Source organism: Coptis chinensis, chromosome 2 (genome assembly GCF_015680905.1).
Source record: "Coptis chinensis isolate HL-2020 chromosome 2, ASM1568090v1, whole genome shotgun sequence".
Lineage (NCBI taxonomy): Eukaryota > Viridiplantae > Streptophyta > Magnoliopsida > Ranunculales > Ranunculaceae > Coptis > Coptis chinensis.
In genome coordinates, this window is record NC_141457.1 from 77,107,276 (window position 1) to 77,126,332 (window position 19,057).

Below are 19,057 nucleotides of genomic sequence, written 5' to 3' on the forward strand. Positions count from 1 at the left end.
AAGTTATCAAAGTTCTCTACTCTCGATGTTATTGCAATATAGTTGGAATAGAAAATTCGTTTAACTTCTAGTTTTTTAGAATTCACGTTAACTAAGATTATCAGTTCTCTCAAAGTTAATGAGAGTAACGATGGGAATTATACTATGATGGTAATTCAACTACTCAAGATACGATAATTCAACTACGGAAAATACTAATTTGACAATATGATAATGAATTATGGGAATTTAATTCCACCTTACTTCGACTTAATAAACTAACGAAGAAATGTCGTAATCCGAATTGTAATATTTAATTGTTCATGGTAATCTCTACCAACTAACAATTAGCATGTGAAGCAATCAAACTCATTCTCATGGTGAACTAATTACTTTCTAAAATGGAATAGAATATTATGAACTATTCTACGCTAACAACAATCAAGTTTTATCAAGACTTTTTCAAACCCCTCTAATTGAGGTTTTAGCCTTGAATCATTAAACTATCATTTCTAAAACAATGACAATCAAAACAAGTTATTATTGAATAACTAATTAAACTTTTTAATCTAAATTAACAATAGTCTAAGATTCGAAAATGGATTACAACTGAAATTAAACTAATTTAGAACTAAAATTATGAATACTAATTATCAAATTAAAACAACTAAATCTATTAATGCAAGATTAAATTCGAAATTAAAGATTGAAATATAAACTAAGTATTTTATTCTAAGATTCAAAACTTGTTCTAACAACTAATAAAATTGACAACTAAACTAGATTAATCTATCAAAACTAATTTAATGCAATGAAACTAAGTATCTTTATTATTCACTAATTCCAAAACTAACTAGAACTTGAAATCTAAAAAAAACTAAATTAAAACTATCTTTCCCGATCTAGATCTAGGATTCCTTAAAAGCTAATTCCTTGTCTCCTCATATGGAGGAGACAAAATCCAAAAATCGTGCATAGGCTGAGGAGCCTGTTTTTTGGCCGAAAAATGGAGCCCAAAACCCAATTTGTTGAATCTAAGACTTTTCATTCTGGTCGTATTACTATAGTGCGAGTTTTTACCAACTTATACTGCTCTGATCGAGTCAAAGTCTGGACCATTGGAAAGAGTTTTTTGAGCCGGTTATTTTGATATAAAATGGGCCCAAATCCGAGGTCTGAGCCCAAAGATATGGCCCTTTGAAGTTCTGTTGACTTTTCTTCAGCTTTCTAATCCGGTTTGACTTTCACTTAACTGCTTTGACTTGGGCTTTTTAAGGGCTTTTTCTCCATGAAACTTGGGCTTTCTTTATAGAACTTTCGTAGCAATCACTTTAGCTCCTTTTAGCGCCTAATTAGTGTTTCGACCCCCACCTACGTGGCAAACGTCCATTAGTAGGGGTCTCTATTTTATTCATTTAATCAACAGGGCTAAAGCCCAATTCGCAATATCATGGATCAATGTACAAGCCCATTAACTCATGTGTCTAAGGCTGAACCTTAGCCACATGGCTTGCCACTAGTGTACATTGATTTATGTCCAGATTCATTTCTTATCAAAGAGATAATTATCAGATCAAAGTTATAGTCTATCATAATTACTCAAGCTACAAGATTACTTGAGCTACAATGACTCTCTACTCTACCTCTATAAATACCAAACTATTTTTCATAAGGAATTACGTTGAAACTTGATCCCTAGATAATAGATCTTGGGTACGTAGGCAGCCATTATTTGGTTCAATTTCATCTCCCCCAACATCAAATTCCTCTGTTTCCTAGTGCGTTCGTCACCATTTCTCTCGTTGTATTGAAGCAGGTTACTGCCGAAACATAATTGGCGCCGTCTGTGGGGATCGAACCCACGACCACGTGGTATACAATGAACTAGAAAATCAGTTTGTTAATCGTTTCCGCCACAATTGCAAAACGCCAAAGGATGTCGACTCACTTTTGAACATCAAGCAACAACGTCACGAAAAATTACGTACTTTTGTTACTAGGTTCCGGAAAGCAGAAACACCGCCTTGTTGCCAATCAGTTTGGCGGGAAAACCTTAATCCCAGACTGGACCGACCTGACAGGGAAGGCCGACCTCGCAGATTTGAGGAAAATCGCCATCCTAGACAGGTCCGACCAGACAGGGAAAGAAGGCGTCACGGAAGAAAGTATAAGGACAACCTTCATCCTAGACTGGACCAACCTGACAGGGAAGGCCGACCTCGCAGATTTGAGAAAAACTGCCATCCCAGACATGTCCGACCAAGCAGGGATAGAAGGTGTCACAGAAGCAACTAGATGGAATACCACAATCCCAGACAAACTACCGACCTAGATAGACTGGTTACACGCAAAGAAAAAGACAATCTCCAGTCGGACCCGAACGTATGTACCGCCTAAAATCTCTAACTCTTGTAAGAGATAATGGCAGGTGTCATTTTCCACATAGGCTCGGCCGGGCAATGCATTTTAAATCTTCTAGATAAAATGGATTTCACCCCACTTAGCACGAAGTCCCTTTGATGTAACTTCTCACTCATCATAAAGTTCATCTGAACCTTAATGAAGCTTGTCCGATTCATCCGTATCCGTTGCCCGCGAATTTCCGAATCGGTGAACGCGCCACGGGCTTCCAACGCCAATCTTTCATGGATGCTTCTTCAGGGTACTACCAGATATCTTTGAATGTGAATGACCAAGAGTTCACCGCCTTCATCACCGACCAAGATATTTTTTGCTACACTGTTATGCCTTTTGGTCTGAAAAATGCCGGTGCAACCTACCAAAAGCTTATCAATACAATTTTTTCCGATCTATTGGGAAAAATAATGGAGGCTTATATCGATGATATAGTCGTTAAATCGAAGCATACTGGTGATCATCTTTCCGATCTTCAACTTGTTTTTGATAGGCTTAACAAGTATAACATGAGACTCAATCCCGCCAAATGTTCTTTTGGCCTCTCTTCTGAAAAAGTTCTGGGATACCTCATGACTCGTAGAGGTATTGAGGCTAATCCTGATCAGATACACGCTGTTATTGATATGTCATCACCAAAAAAAATAAGAATGAAATTCAACGATTACTGGTTGGCTTGCCGCTCTTCATAGATTTATTTCTAAATATTCCGATCGTTGTCATCCCTTCTTCCAGACTTTAAAGGGGGCGGAAACTTGGAACGTTGATTGTGATATGGCATTCCAACAACTGGAGAAATACTTGGAAGAATCTATGGAAGACATTCTACCGCTAATAATTGGGGGTGACGAAGACCAATATGAAAACGCAATTTCTAAACCCATTGACCTATGTATTGTTTACTCAGATGGCTCCTATAGTAAATCTGGGTCGGGAATTGGATGTATTTTTGTTAAACCCGGCGGAGAAAAGATTTGGAAATCTGTGCGACTTGGCCCAATTTCAAATAACGGCCGAATATGAGGATGCCATTTGTGCCTTGAGAACGGACCTTTGATGATCAGCCGAAAAGCTCGAGTTATACACGGATTCTCGCCTTGTTGCAAATCAGTTTGGTGGGTCTTTTGAAGCAAGAGATGAGCGTATGGCGGCTTATCTTAGTTTTATATATAGTCTTTCTCGACAATTTGATAGCATCTCTATCACTCAAAGACCCCGAAATGACTTATGTCATGCAGATTCATTGGCTTATCTCTCCGCTGCCGTTAGAAGCGAAGGGCTTGACACATCACTTTTGCAGTCATCTTTTCATCAGTCTAAGTTTGAACGTTTTTACACTCACTTAATTCATTACTATCATTACGAAAAAATCTGACGAAGTTACCACATTTAACTTCGTCAGTCTAAGTTTGAACGCTTTTACGCTTTTACTCATTACTATCGCTTTAGTTCATTACTATCACTATTTACAATATCCGACTAAGTCACCAGCGTTTTTTTTTTTTTAGTTCGTTACTTGACTATGACAATTTCCACTTTCACCGCGTTTTTTGCCCGATTCCGTTTAATTTTTCACTTCGAGTCTAAGTTTGCATTAAATTCGGGCGTTTTTTTTTCTCTATATAGCGCCTCGTTCTATTTCATTTCAACTACATAAATCAACAACATTGTAAGTTTTCCGCAGGTATGTTATATGTCACAACAACAATATTCAATAACAAATCCATACTTTATTATTATTTTTTATCAAAAGAAGTTTTAGCTCTATGGTATTACATTCACACAATTACCTAATCAATTGTCTCACAATTGTCTTCTGATCGTTCGATTAAATCTTCATTTTCTTCTTGAAATCTGCATTAAACCCGCTTTTAGCTTTCGGTTAACTATTTTCCGCATGATCATTTTTTCTAAGGCATTGTGCCGATCTTTCTCCGAAAATTTTTCCGAGCGAAAATTTTCGTCAGCTTCATTATTTTTTCTAAGGCATTGTGCCGATCTTTCTACGAAAATTTTTCGTCAACTTCATTATTTTTTCTAAGGCATTGTGCCGATCTTTCTATGAAAAAATTTTCGGCGAAAATTTTTAAATCGACTTCATTATTATTTCTAAAGCATTGTGCCGATCTTTCTATGAAAAATTTTCCGGCAAAAAAAATTTAAATTTCTTCATTATTTTTTTAAGGCAGCATGCCGATCTTTCTACCTTTAAATTTTCGGCGAAAATTTTTTGTATTTTTTTTCTATGGCATTGTGCCGATCTTTCTCGAAAAAAATTTCGGCGAAAATTTTAAAATCGGAGATCATTTTTTTTCTAAGGAATTCTGCCGATCTTTCTACGAGAAATTTACTAAGTGAAATTTATTGATAGCTTCATTATTTTTTCTAAGGCATTAAGCCGAACTTTCTAAGCGAAACTTTCCGAGGCTCGTACAACTGTCGTTTATCCGTGCGGCAAAAATTTGCATTACGTTAACTTTCTAAGCGAAAACTTTATTCAGCTTCTTTATTATTATTTTTTCTACGGCATTGTGATCTTTCCGTTCGAAACTTTTCATTAATATCTTTTGCTCGTAATTCCGCCGTTTCAACTTGCGACGCAAATACAAATCTTTTCGTTAGTCTTTCAGACTTAACCAAAATGTGAAGCTAACTGGGAAAAAAAAATACTGACATACCTGTTTTATGTTGTCGAATTTTTTTTGCCACCGCTTTGTCATATTCTCTAAACTTTTCTTCGTCTTCTTCGGCAGCCCAATATAACTCAATTATTGCACAATTTCTTTGTTTAACGGAATTGCACTCCCGCAACTTAATTATGAGTAAGTCATTACTGCTTCATCTTCTTCGACTTTCGTTTCAAATTCATACACTTCGTCCATCTCAAATCTCTCGAGTGCTAATATTTTCCGTAGTTCTTTAAGTGACCATCGTCGCGGCGTCGTGTGTTCGTTATATCTAGCACCTTCACCAAGTCTACGATCGTTATCGAGTTTTTTTCTTCTCAATTATCTTTCATCGGTGTAATACGGTCGTTTCTACCTGTTTAAAAAAAAAAAATAAAAAAAAAAAAAATAAAAAAAAATAAATCGGGTCAGAAAGCTAAAAAACTGGGTTCACTGGGCCAGATCAGTGCAACACAGATACGGTGCCCTTCCTTTACTGGCGCTGCACCATATCATGTTTGTTCCTTTTAGTTCCGCATGCCTGGGCCAAATTAAAGAGAGCAGGTACGGTGTCCTTTCTTTGTTGGTGCTACATCGTATCATGTTTGGTTGGAACCAGTTTTAAATGAGGCGCCATCAGTATCGCCCTCACCACTTTTCTTCTCATCAGCTCATGTACGAATTCGCTCCATACACCAACACTTTTATGTCATCTCCACATGATCCGTGCAGAGGAATTTCTAAGGAAAAAGTTCAACAGTTCAACGGCCATGCACAAAAACAACAACAACAACAACAACGACAAGAGCGTAACGCGCAAGTTTACTTAGATGAGCTGAAAGGTGGATATTTGATGGACGCGGCTGATTTTTTTTTAATTCGGAGTAATGGTCTACAAAGGGACATCATTTTGCAACCAAACCCACTAGATTTCCAACACTTAAGATCGGAAACAAGATGACCATCAGCACTACCATGCGATATTTGTTCGTGTTTGATCGTGCACTGATATGAAATCTGGATCACGTGAGTACCTCGTTCACGCTAAACTTCATGGCGAGAGCACGTCGTTATGAGGCACGAACAGCGCTCTACCACCAAAGGCCATGTTGCTTTGCCAGCCAGCCCTGAGCCTAACTGAAACCGACACAAGTTTATATATAAGCAGCGTTTGCTGGAGAGAGAACGTACCTGCTAGTCACAGCGAAGATGACACACGGCATACGGCGTTCTAGAGCGGCAATACTGCGACAAGCTTTCTGCGACTTCAAGGAGTCTTGACCACGTCTGTTTGATAAGCGCCCCTATTGCGCCAGCACTTATATAAGGTTTTGTTGAGCTGGTTTTTCATTGCTGAAGAATTCTTTTCTAATCCAACTTCATCCGTCATCTCAATTCTTATCTATTTCATATTCTTATCACATCCGTACACTTTGAGTCCGATTCAGGTTTAACTTCCTTTTATTACTATTATTACTATATTGCCCCTATGTTTAATTTCAACGGTCTAATCCTTGTTTCGTTATTCCGCTGGCACGCGTCGTCGACATCACTTTCGCATTGTTACGTAATACGTTCGGTACAGTGTTCGGCTCTCAATTTCTTTTGAAATTTTATTTATGTGCATCTTTTATTTTATCTGTGCATTTTCGACCATTTTTTTATTTAACTACGTCATTGCGTCCCGTATACGTTAATTTGACATTTTTTCATTTCCGATAATTCACGAATTTTTTCCGATTGTCCATTTTCTTATCGTTTACGTTCACACGACACTTTATTATACACTCTGCTTACTCTTTTATTATTTCAAGTTTTCCTTGCTTTTTCTTCTCTTCTTTGCCATGTGAACTTTGTTCGCATGACAAAGAGGGGGCGGTGTTTCGACTCCCACCTCCGTGGCAAACGTCCATTAGTAGGGGTCTCTATTTTATTCATTTAATCAACTGGGCTAAAGCCCAATTCACAATATCATGGATCAATGTACAGGCCCATTAACTCATGTGTCTAAGGTTTAACCTTAGCCACATGGCTTGCCACTAATGTATATTGATTTATGTCCAGATTCATTTCTTATCAAAGAGATAATTATCAGATGAGAGTTATAGTCTATTATAATTACTCAAGCTACAAGATTACTTGAGCTACAAAGACTCTCTACTCTACCTCTATAAATACCAAACTATTTTTCATAAGGAACTATGTTGAAACTTGATCCCTAGAGAAATAGATCTTGGGTACGTAGGCAGCCATTATTTGGTTCAGTTTCATCTCCCCCAACATCAAATTCCATTGTTTCTTAGTGCGTTCGTCACAATTTCTCTCGTTGTGTTGAAGCAGGTTACTGCCGAAACAATTAGTAATGAATTTACATTTATTCAACTCCGAAGCTTGAAATACTCAAAAGCACGTAATTAGTGATAAAACTATATTATTAATCACATAATTGGTCTAATAGCAATATTGTTAAGGGGTTAAAACTACAGTTTTGGGCTCTTATCAGGGAGCAATCACTCAAGGCGAAGCACCTAAAGAACAGTCTCAAAACCAACAAACAAGAGTCTTGATCCTAAATAATGACGAAGTCATAGCAAAAAAAACTAGCAACAATGAAGGAATGTCTTATGCGGATAAAGCAAGGGAGAGAATGACACAAACTATAGATTTGGAATCTCTACCATTGCCAAGCAAGAGAGGGGACACTTTAGCAATCAAATTATCAGCCAAAGCAGTAAAAAAAGGTTTAGAGGCTTGCAAATATGCGCTAGTAGCAAGACTAGACATGGAAAACCTGAACTTGGAGAATGCTAGAGCTGAAGCTAACAACAAATGGGGTATGACAGAAGAGGTTAAGATTTCACCACTAGGCAAGGGATATCTAATGCTGCGATTTAAGAATGAAACAGACTTAAAAAAGTGAGTTTGGGTGGACCTTGGTTTCTTGGTTCCCAACTCCTTAGACTTTCACCATGGACTCCAAACTTCAACATAGACACTCACAGGCACTCAACTGCCCTTGTTTGCGTGAAATTTCTGGGACTCAGTTTTGAATGCTGGGAGGTGGAGAGTCTTATGGCTATGGGAAGAATTGTCGGAAATCCTATTCGAGTTGACAAGAACTCACTGGAAAGAAATAACGGATACTATGCAAGTGTGCAGGTAGATATAGACCTGTCCAAAGCTGTTCCTGATAAAATCCTAGTAGAAGTTGAGGGTACCAAAATTGAATTATGGCAAGAGGTTCAATTAGGCAAATTGCCAAAATTTTGCAACCATTGCAAAATTGTGGGTCACATGGTAGGAGAATGCAGAGTCCTCAAGAAAGATCTGAATGCAGTTCCTACAGTTACAAATCCTAAAGAAGGAGGTGAAAAGGAGAGATAAATGAGCAAAAACCAAAAGAAAAGAGGGAGGGGTTCTAGAGACATATTTTATCTTGACATGTAAACAAACTCAAAATCGTTAGAACATTTATAAGTTTCATATTAGGCTAATATTTTGTAGATATGATCTCCTAACTATTCTAAACATTGTCACAAATAATCAAAAAAAATCAAAAAATTCCAAACTTGCCAAATGTAATTAACAATTTACAAAATTTGGCTAATTGTAGACCATTCATTTTCACCATTTTTAATATTATATTTGTGTACTTCAAATTTTGTGAACTCGGAGATTGTAATCTCTCTCTCTCACTCTCTTGTTATTGCGTTAATTTGTGCTTAATATATAGATTTATTGTTTTTTTTTCAGGCCCATTCACACAGAGAGTCTTGCTTACTCTTGAGGAAAAGCATCTCCCTTATCATATGAAGTTGGTGGATTTAACGAACAAACCCAAATGGTGATTTTTGTGAACTATGTGTACATGAGCATGCATCTGAGTATTTGGTTTTGTCCAGCCTTAATATTTGGTTTATGCAATTTAGGTTCTTTGAAATTAGCCCAGAAGGTGAAGTTCCTATAGCTAAGCTTGATGAAAAGTGGATTGCTGATTCAGATGTTATTACTAAGTTACTGGAAGAGAAGTATCCTGGTCCATCATTGGAAGTTCCACCTGAGAAGGCTTCAGTGTATGTTTTCGGGTTCTATGTTCCCTAATTTTTGTTTTGTATGTTTCAAACTCATCTTGAAGATATGGGCTACACTTACACACTTATGGTCTGTGGAGTTTTCTGCACTTCCTTTCCCCTAGAATAGGGATATTGTGTTTTCTACATTGAATATATATCTGGTAAATGTGAAAAACAATTTGTTTTGTTTGAATGAGATTATAGTTTTTCTAGATGTCGGTTTAAGCATTAAACACAAAGATTTTATCCACAGCGTAGAACTTTGTACGAAATACTTGTTTTCGAATCCTTTTCAGAGGCTTGGAATCGTTTCACTAACCTTCTTATAGAGTGTCCACATCATAACCTTGGCTGTTGCACCACCATAAAGAGGTCCTTTTGAATGGGGGTAAGTTTTCCTAAGAAAAACACGTTAGTTAGTGCCTTTTCAAAAGGATCAAGTTACCACCACCATAAAGAGGTCCTTGACATACTGAATGGGGGTAGTTTTCTAAGTAAAGGAGCCTCAAAGATGTAACCTACTAAAATGACGTTGCAATTAGCTGATCGGTCTATTAAATATCATAAAGGTGTTGTTGAAAATGTGCTTGTTAAGGTTCAAGATTTCTACTATCCTGCTGATTTTGTTATCCTTGATACAGAAGTTACTAACGACTCTGTTCCGATCATTTTAGGGTGTCTTTTCTTGGCTACTGCCAACGCGCTCATAAACTACCACGATGGTTCGATGTCCATATCTTTTGGCCATCTTTATGTTGAAGTAAATGTTTTTAAAATGATGAAACAGTTCCTAGATACGACTATCGATGGAGAAGTTAGCATGATCGAGAGCTTAGCTCAAGATTATTTCAAAACCACGTTTCCTGATAATCAGATGCACAAATTCCTATCCTTTGGAAGTTCCAACTTTGACGAGAACTCCCTGGAAGTCGAGGAATTAAGATTTCCTTCGACTCTTTTGCAACTCTTCCTTACCACCTCGTGAGTCCCCCCTCCCCCCCTCTATCAACATCCATTCATCCATTGACGCTATGACGGAAGATGAATTTTTCACCCTCTATCCCAGTGATTCTTTTAACCCACCTATTGAGGAATGTCTTGCATATCTCAAGGCTTCTGATGATCTAGACCTGAGAGCTCTAGCTGAAGCCCATTCATCCACCTCACATCATCCTGTCACTCATTCATCTTCCATCACCAATATTCCCCACCTTCCATATTTTCAAAGGAACCTTGAGTTTGCACTTGACCCTCTTGCTTTTTCTGTGCTTAATGAGTTTCTAAATCCTCCTAATAAGGAAATAATTCCCAAGGGAAATTCACTTGACACCTTCATTTTCATAATTGAGACAATTCCTACCTACACCATGAATGAGTTTTGTGCTAAACCCACATTCTCATTTTTTCCATTCTTTCCTTCTAAAACTTATCCATATCCAACATATCTTCCACAAACATCCATTTTCTCACGATCATTCACTTGGACACCCTCTCGTTCAAAGATGAAGAAGAAGGTGCATGCTCGATTACGTTCTAGGTCTATCAGACTTCGCTTTCATTTCACTAAGTTGCGTCGTAGAAAATCTTGGTGATTGATTCTCTTTGGGGGTGCATTCCATGTTATTTATTTATGGAAAGACCCAAAGCTCTTTAGGTTATTGATATATGATAAACTGAATGTTCATTATATACATATGTTTTAGATAAAGTCTTGAGTATCTGACTATAAATGACTCATTTTATTCTTCGGTGTACTCCATTCCAATCTTCCATATATTGGTAAGTGCACCATTAAGGTAATCGGGCCCTCCCTATTGGAGTGTGTGGCTGTAAGTACTGGATCCTAAGTTCATGTTTAACATAATTCATGTTTTCCACTCTTGCATGTTTTCTCGATTTTTGAGTCATGTTTCTCTATGGTGTGAATTATGTCTTTAGTGTTTATTGTTTTCCCTTATATTAACCCGTATTCATAATAACAAGAAAAAAAAATAAAGCAAAACCATAAAAATAGTTATCTAGAAAGTCTCGGGAATCTGACTTTAAAAGACCCACGTGTTTAAACAAATTTTCTGACCATGTTTTCAAAAATTTGTTTGGGGGTGGGGTGTTTGGTCTTTCCATTTTTTATCAATCAATTTCCTATTCTTATCCCTTCCTCATCTCGTGGCTAGTGGTTTAGGAAATTTGTTGTTTTGATGTTGTTTTATTGTTTTTAGTAGATTGGATGTTAAGTTGTTAAATTCAGTAGTTAAATTTGAATTATGTAGTTAATTGTTATTTGAATTTCTATTTTAATTTAGATTGGGTTTTGTCTAAGCATGCGAGGATTTTTGCGTTAATCCCATATTCCCGAATTGTTTGGGGATGGTATTTTTTTTTTTTTAGCATTGCTTTTATCTGATCCACCATTTTAGAAGTAATTTTGCAATGAGTTGGTTGAGATGTTGCCAATATTGGTGTGACTAGGATTAGATATTGTGGTAGGATGAAATTTCAATGAGTTAGGAAGTTGCTATTCTAAATTCAATCTAAAAGATATTAGGTTTGTTTTAGAATAATGAATCTGGGTTGTTTCCGTTTTAGGTTTTGGAAATATTTTGTTTCCGACAATTGCCTTAAATTTTTTTGGCAACTTGTTAATTCGTTTTAGAAACTAAAACCCTATATATATTTCCTTCATTCTACACTCACAACCCATACATCTCACTTGCATCTCTCAACTTGAACCTCCAACTTTTTCCTTTTGTTTTTCACTTCATCCTGCTCAGAGTACACGGAGCGCGCCCTGCGCCCTATACACATGATTCCAGAGCGCACCCTGCGCTGAAAACACTGTGAATTTTTTCGAAAGCAAGATCGAGCCCTTGCCCTACCAAAGGCCATTTCGAGCGTGCCCGTGCCCCTTTTTCCTCACGCAACCACTATAATTTTTTGATTTTTTGTGAGTTTTTCCAGGGTTGTTTGCAGCACTTCTAGAGAGTAGTTATTGTGATGACATCCCCTCGTATCATACCGAAATAGTCTTTTGAAGACTTGTTCCAAAGTGACACCTATGGTGCGTGGTTTCGCGACGTGATCATACAAGCAGGATGGGAACCACTAATGGTAAGTTCTGATGAACTCTATTCTCCTGCACTTACATCTTATTTCTATGATAATTGTAAGTTCTTTGATAGATCGGATGGAGAACAAGTGTTCTCCATCACCATTGAGGATGAACAGATGGAAATTACCAGGTTTTTGTTAGCCTTTGCTCTCGGACTTGCTATGCCCGCTGAATTTCAAGACTCATGGGCATATTTGGTAGATAATATGTACCTCTATAACTATGAAAATTTGCATGCGGATTATGGGGCAGGAATCTTAAAGATAGAGGACCAAGGGAAATATAACGTAGCCCTTGGTAGTATGTCCATGAACGTGGGCACTGTTATGTTTTGGATCATGCTGAACATTAGAGGGGAATGGCGTTATTCTTCTGCGTGAATGACGAAACTTGTGATATTTTCCTTGCTTTAGCTGGGGGACGTATGCTCTATAATATTCCCCAGACTTTAATGTCTAGTTTAGCACGAGCCTATAACATGAGACATAAGTACCTTCTTATACCTATTTTAGTTTGCCGTATTATGCTATATTTCTTCCCTGTTTTTTGTGCCCGTTTCACGGATTGGGTGGGGGTCGACATTGTGCAACCCACCAACTGTATTATTCATTTTTTCCGTGCAATGACTTGGATGGGGTGGAGGCTACAACCTCATTTGGTTGCGCCCTACACCCCATCCGACCAAGTGGCGCTAAACAGGTTAACGATTGTAGATGATAAATGGCGTGAAGTCGGCAAATCATCATGGCGTGGCAGGATGCGAAGGAACCTCATTTCTTTATAGATAAGGATGACACTTAAACGATGGAGAAGGTAAGTTTTTAGTTTTAGTTAGTGTCTGCTTATGTCCCAAGCAATTTAATTTTTGTAACTCCATAACGGGTGGAACTCATATAGAGTTGCGTCTATTTTTATTTATCTATATTAGTATGTTTTAACTTTGTTTTGCAGATGTTCCAAAATTTCACGCGTTTTCATGGTATTTTTCTACTCTTTTTATTTCAATACTTTGAGGACAAAACATGCTTCTTGTTTGGGGGTGGCATAGAAACATGTGTAATTAAGGCATCTGTTAGGATATAGATATGTACAATATGCACTTGTTTTCTAGTAAAAATTTCAAAAATTCAAAAATATAAATAAAAAGGTTATGCTATACACTTAGGAATATTGGTATTGTTCTTTCACTATGCTCTTAATAATTTAGAAGTCTCACGTTAGCTTTTGTTTTAGAATAGTTTTTGGAAACTTAGGTTAATATGTAGATAATAATTTTTGCATCTTTCTATAAATATATTGCATGAGTATCTATGATTGTTTGGCAGTAAGTTTCTGAAATCTAGGCTAGAATACTTATTCTACAAATCCTGTGAGAATATAGCCTAAAGCCTTATATGAGTGAAACATTTGAGAAATGACACAAGGGAGAAGTAAATTCCGGATAGAGAAATCACACGTCCACTTGCTTGATCACTATACCATAACCTAAGCGAGAATTTAGGCCCTCTATGGATCGATATAGCCAAAAATTCAAACCTATGAATTATTTTCCGCTAGTTGCCCCTCAGAGCCTTTCTTTAGCCTTTCATAAACCACAATTCCTTTACCTTTTTACAAAAACAAAACAAAATAAAAAAAACAACCTACCCATTTTAGAGTGAGTCTGAGAATAGGATGAGTGAAGAAAAGATAAGAGAAAAACCTGGTAAACAAAAAGTAGTTAGTTACTTCAGAAAAGAAAAAAGAAAAGAAGTTCTCATCCAAGAAAGAAAAGAAAAATAAAAATATAAACAAAATTAAAACTCCAAAAAAATAGAATAAAATGAGTCAAAAAGCCAAAATAAAAAGGCTAAGGATGGAAACAAAGTGTGGAAGCAAAAGAACAAGGGTTTCTCTAGTTACGTAATATGAAGACCCTATTATCTCAAACTTGTCCGATTTGAATATCCATTTCCTTCATTCTTAAACCATCACCTAATCCCCGCAACACCTAATAAAGACCTCTCGCTCAATTAAGAATAGGTTAGTGTGATAGTAAGTGGCAGATGTGTTTGATCGACTTCGGCTTCTTTGTGTGTCATTTAGATTGTAAGATAAAGTGTGCCCACTGCACACTAGAGTAGCGAAACTTGAGCAGAAAAATCAGAGTGTTTTTGTCTTGACATTTATGTGAGGACCTACTTAAGGACGTTATTCCGAAGTTTCAGAAACAGACCTGTTAGTGCATTTCATAGTATTACTCATTGTATATATGTTTATTCATAGATGATTGATTATTATGCATATATTAGCTTAGGTTTTGACTTGATTACTATGTATTCATTGCTAGTGAGATGTATAGATAATTGAGACATAAATAAGGAAACAATAGTTTTATTTCTTAGTCGTTGTAGTATAGATAAAATTTGTGAGTACCTTCACTGTAAAACTCTCACAAGGCTATAACTCGTCCACTAGGGAATTCCTAGTGGTTTAAGGTCTTGTTGCATATGGTCAATGCAATCACACTCAGCGAAACGAGACTAGTTAGAACTTCATTTTTGGTCACTTATTCTAATTTCTCATATTTGCTTGAGAACAAGCAAAATGCTGTTTGGGGGTGGTTTGATAAGAGCCCAAAACTGTAGTTTTAACCCTTTAACAATATTGTTGTTAGACCAATTATGTGATTAATAATATAATTTTATCACTAATTACGTGTTTTTTAGTATTTCAGGCTTCCGAGTTGAATAAATGTAAATTCGTTACTAATTAGGCACTAAAGGAGCTAAAGTGATTGCTATAAAAGTTCTATGAAGAAAGCCCAAGTTTCATGGAGAAAAAGCCCTTAAAAAGCCCAAGTCAAACTGTTAAGTGAAAGTCAAACCGGATTAGAAAGCTGAAGAAAAATCAACAGAACTTCAAAAGGCCATATCTTTGGGCTCAGACCTCAGATTTGGGCCCATTTTATATCAAAATGACCGGCTCAAAATCTCTTTCCAATAGTCTACACCTTGACTCGATCAGAGTAGTATAAATTAGTGAAAACTCGTGCTATAGTAACACGACCAGAATGGAAAATCTTAGATTCAACAAATTGGGTTTTGGGCTCGATTTTTCGGCCCAAAAACAGGGTTCCACAGCCCATGCACAATTTTTTTTATCTTGTCTCCTCCATATGAGGAGACAAAGACTTAGCTCTTAAGGAATCCTAGATCTAGATCGGGGAAGATAGTTTTAATTTAGTTTTTTTTAGATTTCAAGTTCTAGTTAGTTTTGGAATTAGTGAATGATAAAGATACTTAGTTTCATTGCATTAAATTAGTTTTGATAGATTAATCTAGTTTAGTTGTCAATTTTATTAGTTGTTAGAACAAGTTTTGAATCTTAGAATAAAATACTTAGTTTATATTTCAATCTTTAATTTTGAATTCAATCTTGCATTCATAGATTTAATTGTTTTAATTTGATAATTAGTATTCATAATCTTAGTTCTAAATTAGTTTAAATTTCAGTAGTAATCCATTTTCGAATCTTAGACTATTGTTAATTTAGATTAAGAAAGTTTAATTAGTTATTCAATAATGACTTGTTTTGATTGTTTTTGTTTTAGAAATGATAGTTTAATGATTTAAGGCTAAAACCTCCATTATAGGGGTTTGAAGAAGCTTTGATGAAACTTGATTGTTGTTAGCATAGAATAGTTCATAATATTCTATTCCATTTTAGAAAGTAATTAGTTCACCATGAGAATGGGTTTGATTACTTCACATGCTAGTTATTAGTTGGTAGAGATTACCATGAACAATTAGGGATTAGAAACACCCAATTGTTATGCGAAAGCATTGCAATTCGGATTATGATATTTCTTTGTTAGTTTATTAAGTCGAATCAAGGTGGAATCAAATTCCCTTAATTCATTATCATATTGTCAAATTAAAATTTTCTGTAGTTGAATTATCATATCTTGAGTAGCTGAATTACCATCGTAGTATAATTTCTATCGTTACTCTCATTGACTTTGAGAGAACTGATAATCTTAGTTAACATGAATTCTAAAGAACTAGGAGTGGAACGAATTTTCTATTCCAACTATATTGCAATAGCATCGAGAGTAGAGAACTTTGATAACTTAAGCACGAAAATAGTTTTAGTTTTACTTGCGTTTGAGTTTCATCCCTTGTGCGTAGGTAAAACTATCATTTTACCTTTTATCAAATGGCGTCGCTGCCATCTTAGTTCCGTTTAGAATTGTTTTTATTAGTATTGTTAGTCTTCCCAAAGTCCCATTAAACCCACCCACTCTTGTTTGGTTCTAACAGTGATTGTTTGGTTCAGAAACTAAAAAAATTTCCAAGAACAAGCCTGAGCGTGCCTTGCGCTCATACAAGGCAAACTTCAAATGCCCCCTGCGCTGAAACGCCTGTAACTCGAGCTAGGAAGGAGCGCGACCTACGCCCATCCTAGGCAAAATTTCGAAATTTCCTGGCTGAAAACACTTGTAACTTCGAGTTCCACATGAGCTGACCCAGCCCTACCTAGGGCTATTCTGAAATAGCTACCAGCCCTTCTTCTGAAATGCCCGATTTTCACCAGTTAGTACAGACTTCCATTACTTTAAGTTATTCAATGTTTCTAACTTGTTAAACATACTGAGCTCGCGTATAAAAGATGTTATTCATAAGCGAAGCAAGGAGGCATTCAGGTACTTCTTTCTTCCACTCCTCGCATCTCCTGTTAGAGGTTTATACTAGCATATCAGGATTGTTTTGACAGTTGTTGTGTTTAGTTAAGATTGGTCTTAGCCTTGCATGAGATTAAGGTCAGGTAGAAGAAAAATGTCTAACGTAATCAAACGACAATGTCAACAAACACGCATTTCTAGTATACCACTCACTACATCTCTAGCTAATATACCACACACTACACCTGATATAATGGCTAAAGAGTTTTGCTATTTCTTCCTATTTCTTCGCTTACTTCTTAACTGCTAAAAGAGTTTTGCAATTTGGGAAATTACCAAAAGAGTTTCGATAATGAGAAAAATATGATTTTAAGATTAGTATTATATGTGTTTCAAATCTCTCCTACGCTAGAAAGATTTTCTCTTCTCGTAATATTGCAACCTAGGCCGCAACAATTTTGAGGTACTTATATTTGTTTTAAATATGTGGTTTTAGATAATTAATTAAACTATATGTAAACCTGCACCATTGTATTGTTTGTTCAATTTTTGTATAGTATTAATTGTCAGATTTGTTTTTCTCCAGATGAATTTATTTATGTTTTCTTATAAAAATATTTGTAACCTGTTAACAGAATTTTGTGGTCGTCATTTGGTTGCAGATATCAGATTTTTGGGTTATTGCCGGATTTGCAAATAATTGTGAATTGGTTGCCAAATGTCTAATCCATGAACTGGTAAAAATTTGTTTCTTCACCAAATTGATAGAAGTCAGGACCGCTATCTGGTTGGAAATGAGACATTATTAGGTAAGGATATGATTTTCGTCGAAGAAAAAGTAAGTAACACACTTACTCAAGATCTCCTTTTAAACTTTAAGAGGTCTATGCGTTAATTTAAAAAATTTGCCTTCATACAGGGTGACTAAATCAACGCTTCTATCCCTATCTATTCATTACGTTCACACACAATCCAAAGTGGAATGAAAATAAACTTGCATTGAAACGAATTGAAGGTCAAACATCCGAATACTGCCCCGAGGTTGTAGTTAAAGCATTTAAGAGAAAAGTATATTAAATTGTGAAGGACTTCATGTAAGGAAGAACGCGTTGGCAAAGCCATGACAGGTACTTCCAAATATTTTAAAATCTCAGTTTTATTATTTTTGTGCCTTTGAGAACCGAATTTTATCAAAATACTTTAGTCTTTTGTTTATTAATTAGAATGATGCAGAAAATTACTTCTTTTGGTTTCAACCATGTCATAAGTCCTTAACACAAATTGAACATATTAATTTCATATCATCATAAGAATGTTTCATGTTTATTATGTGTTGTTATTATGTTGGAATTTAATTTCTTTGATCATTTTATGTTTGGCATGTTAAAAATATCACTCATGTTTATTATCCTGTAAAAACCGCTATGTCCCCATTTATTAAAAGTCTTAAATGTCCATCACATCAATTAAGTCTCATATAGAGTCTGGGCTTATTCTACTAAGATAATAAATGAGAGAGCTACATGATAAATAAAAGAACCAAAAACTAATTAACTAGGTCATTAGTGCCATAGCTCTATACGCAACTATCTGCTACATATTTATGAAGTCTGAAGATATATTGGCAATTGAAGATACATACCTAGGTTCTTGAGATTTCTGATTGGCGTGCTTAATTACATTTATACACATCACTTGCATACCTGGACCATTATAGTAACATAGCTAATTACAGTGTAGAATAGTTATTTTTCAGCAATAGAATAGTTGATAGTTGATACCATATTCCTATTAGCTATAAAAATATGCATGCATAACCTCACTCAAGTGATCATACTCTGGGGAACAGTTTGTAAGGTTCTCTATATTGCAATAATAAACAAGTGACCTAAACCCATAAACGTTTTGTAAGAAGAAAAATCAATCACTTCAGTTTTTCTTGACCAATGGAATGCTATTTTAGGCAGATATTATTTTTAAAAGATAAAGGAAGAATATCACATTGAAGAATAATTGAACGACAAACCAAAGCGCTTCAACAAATCTTCAAAACGTTATGCACAACCAGTGACCCAGTGTACTGGCCTCTCTGGCACACTAATGTGACATAAAATTTTCATCATTTTCTTGACCCACGTGTAGTTATTTTTGG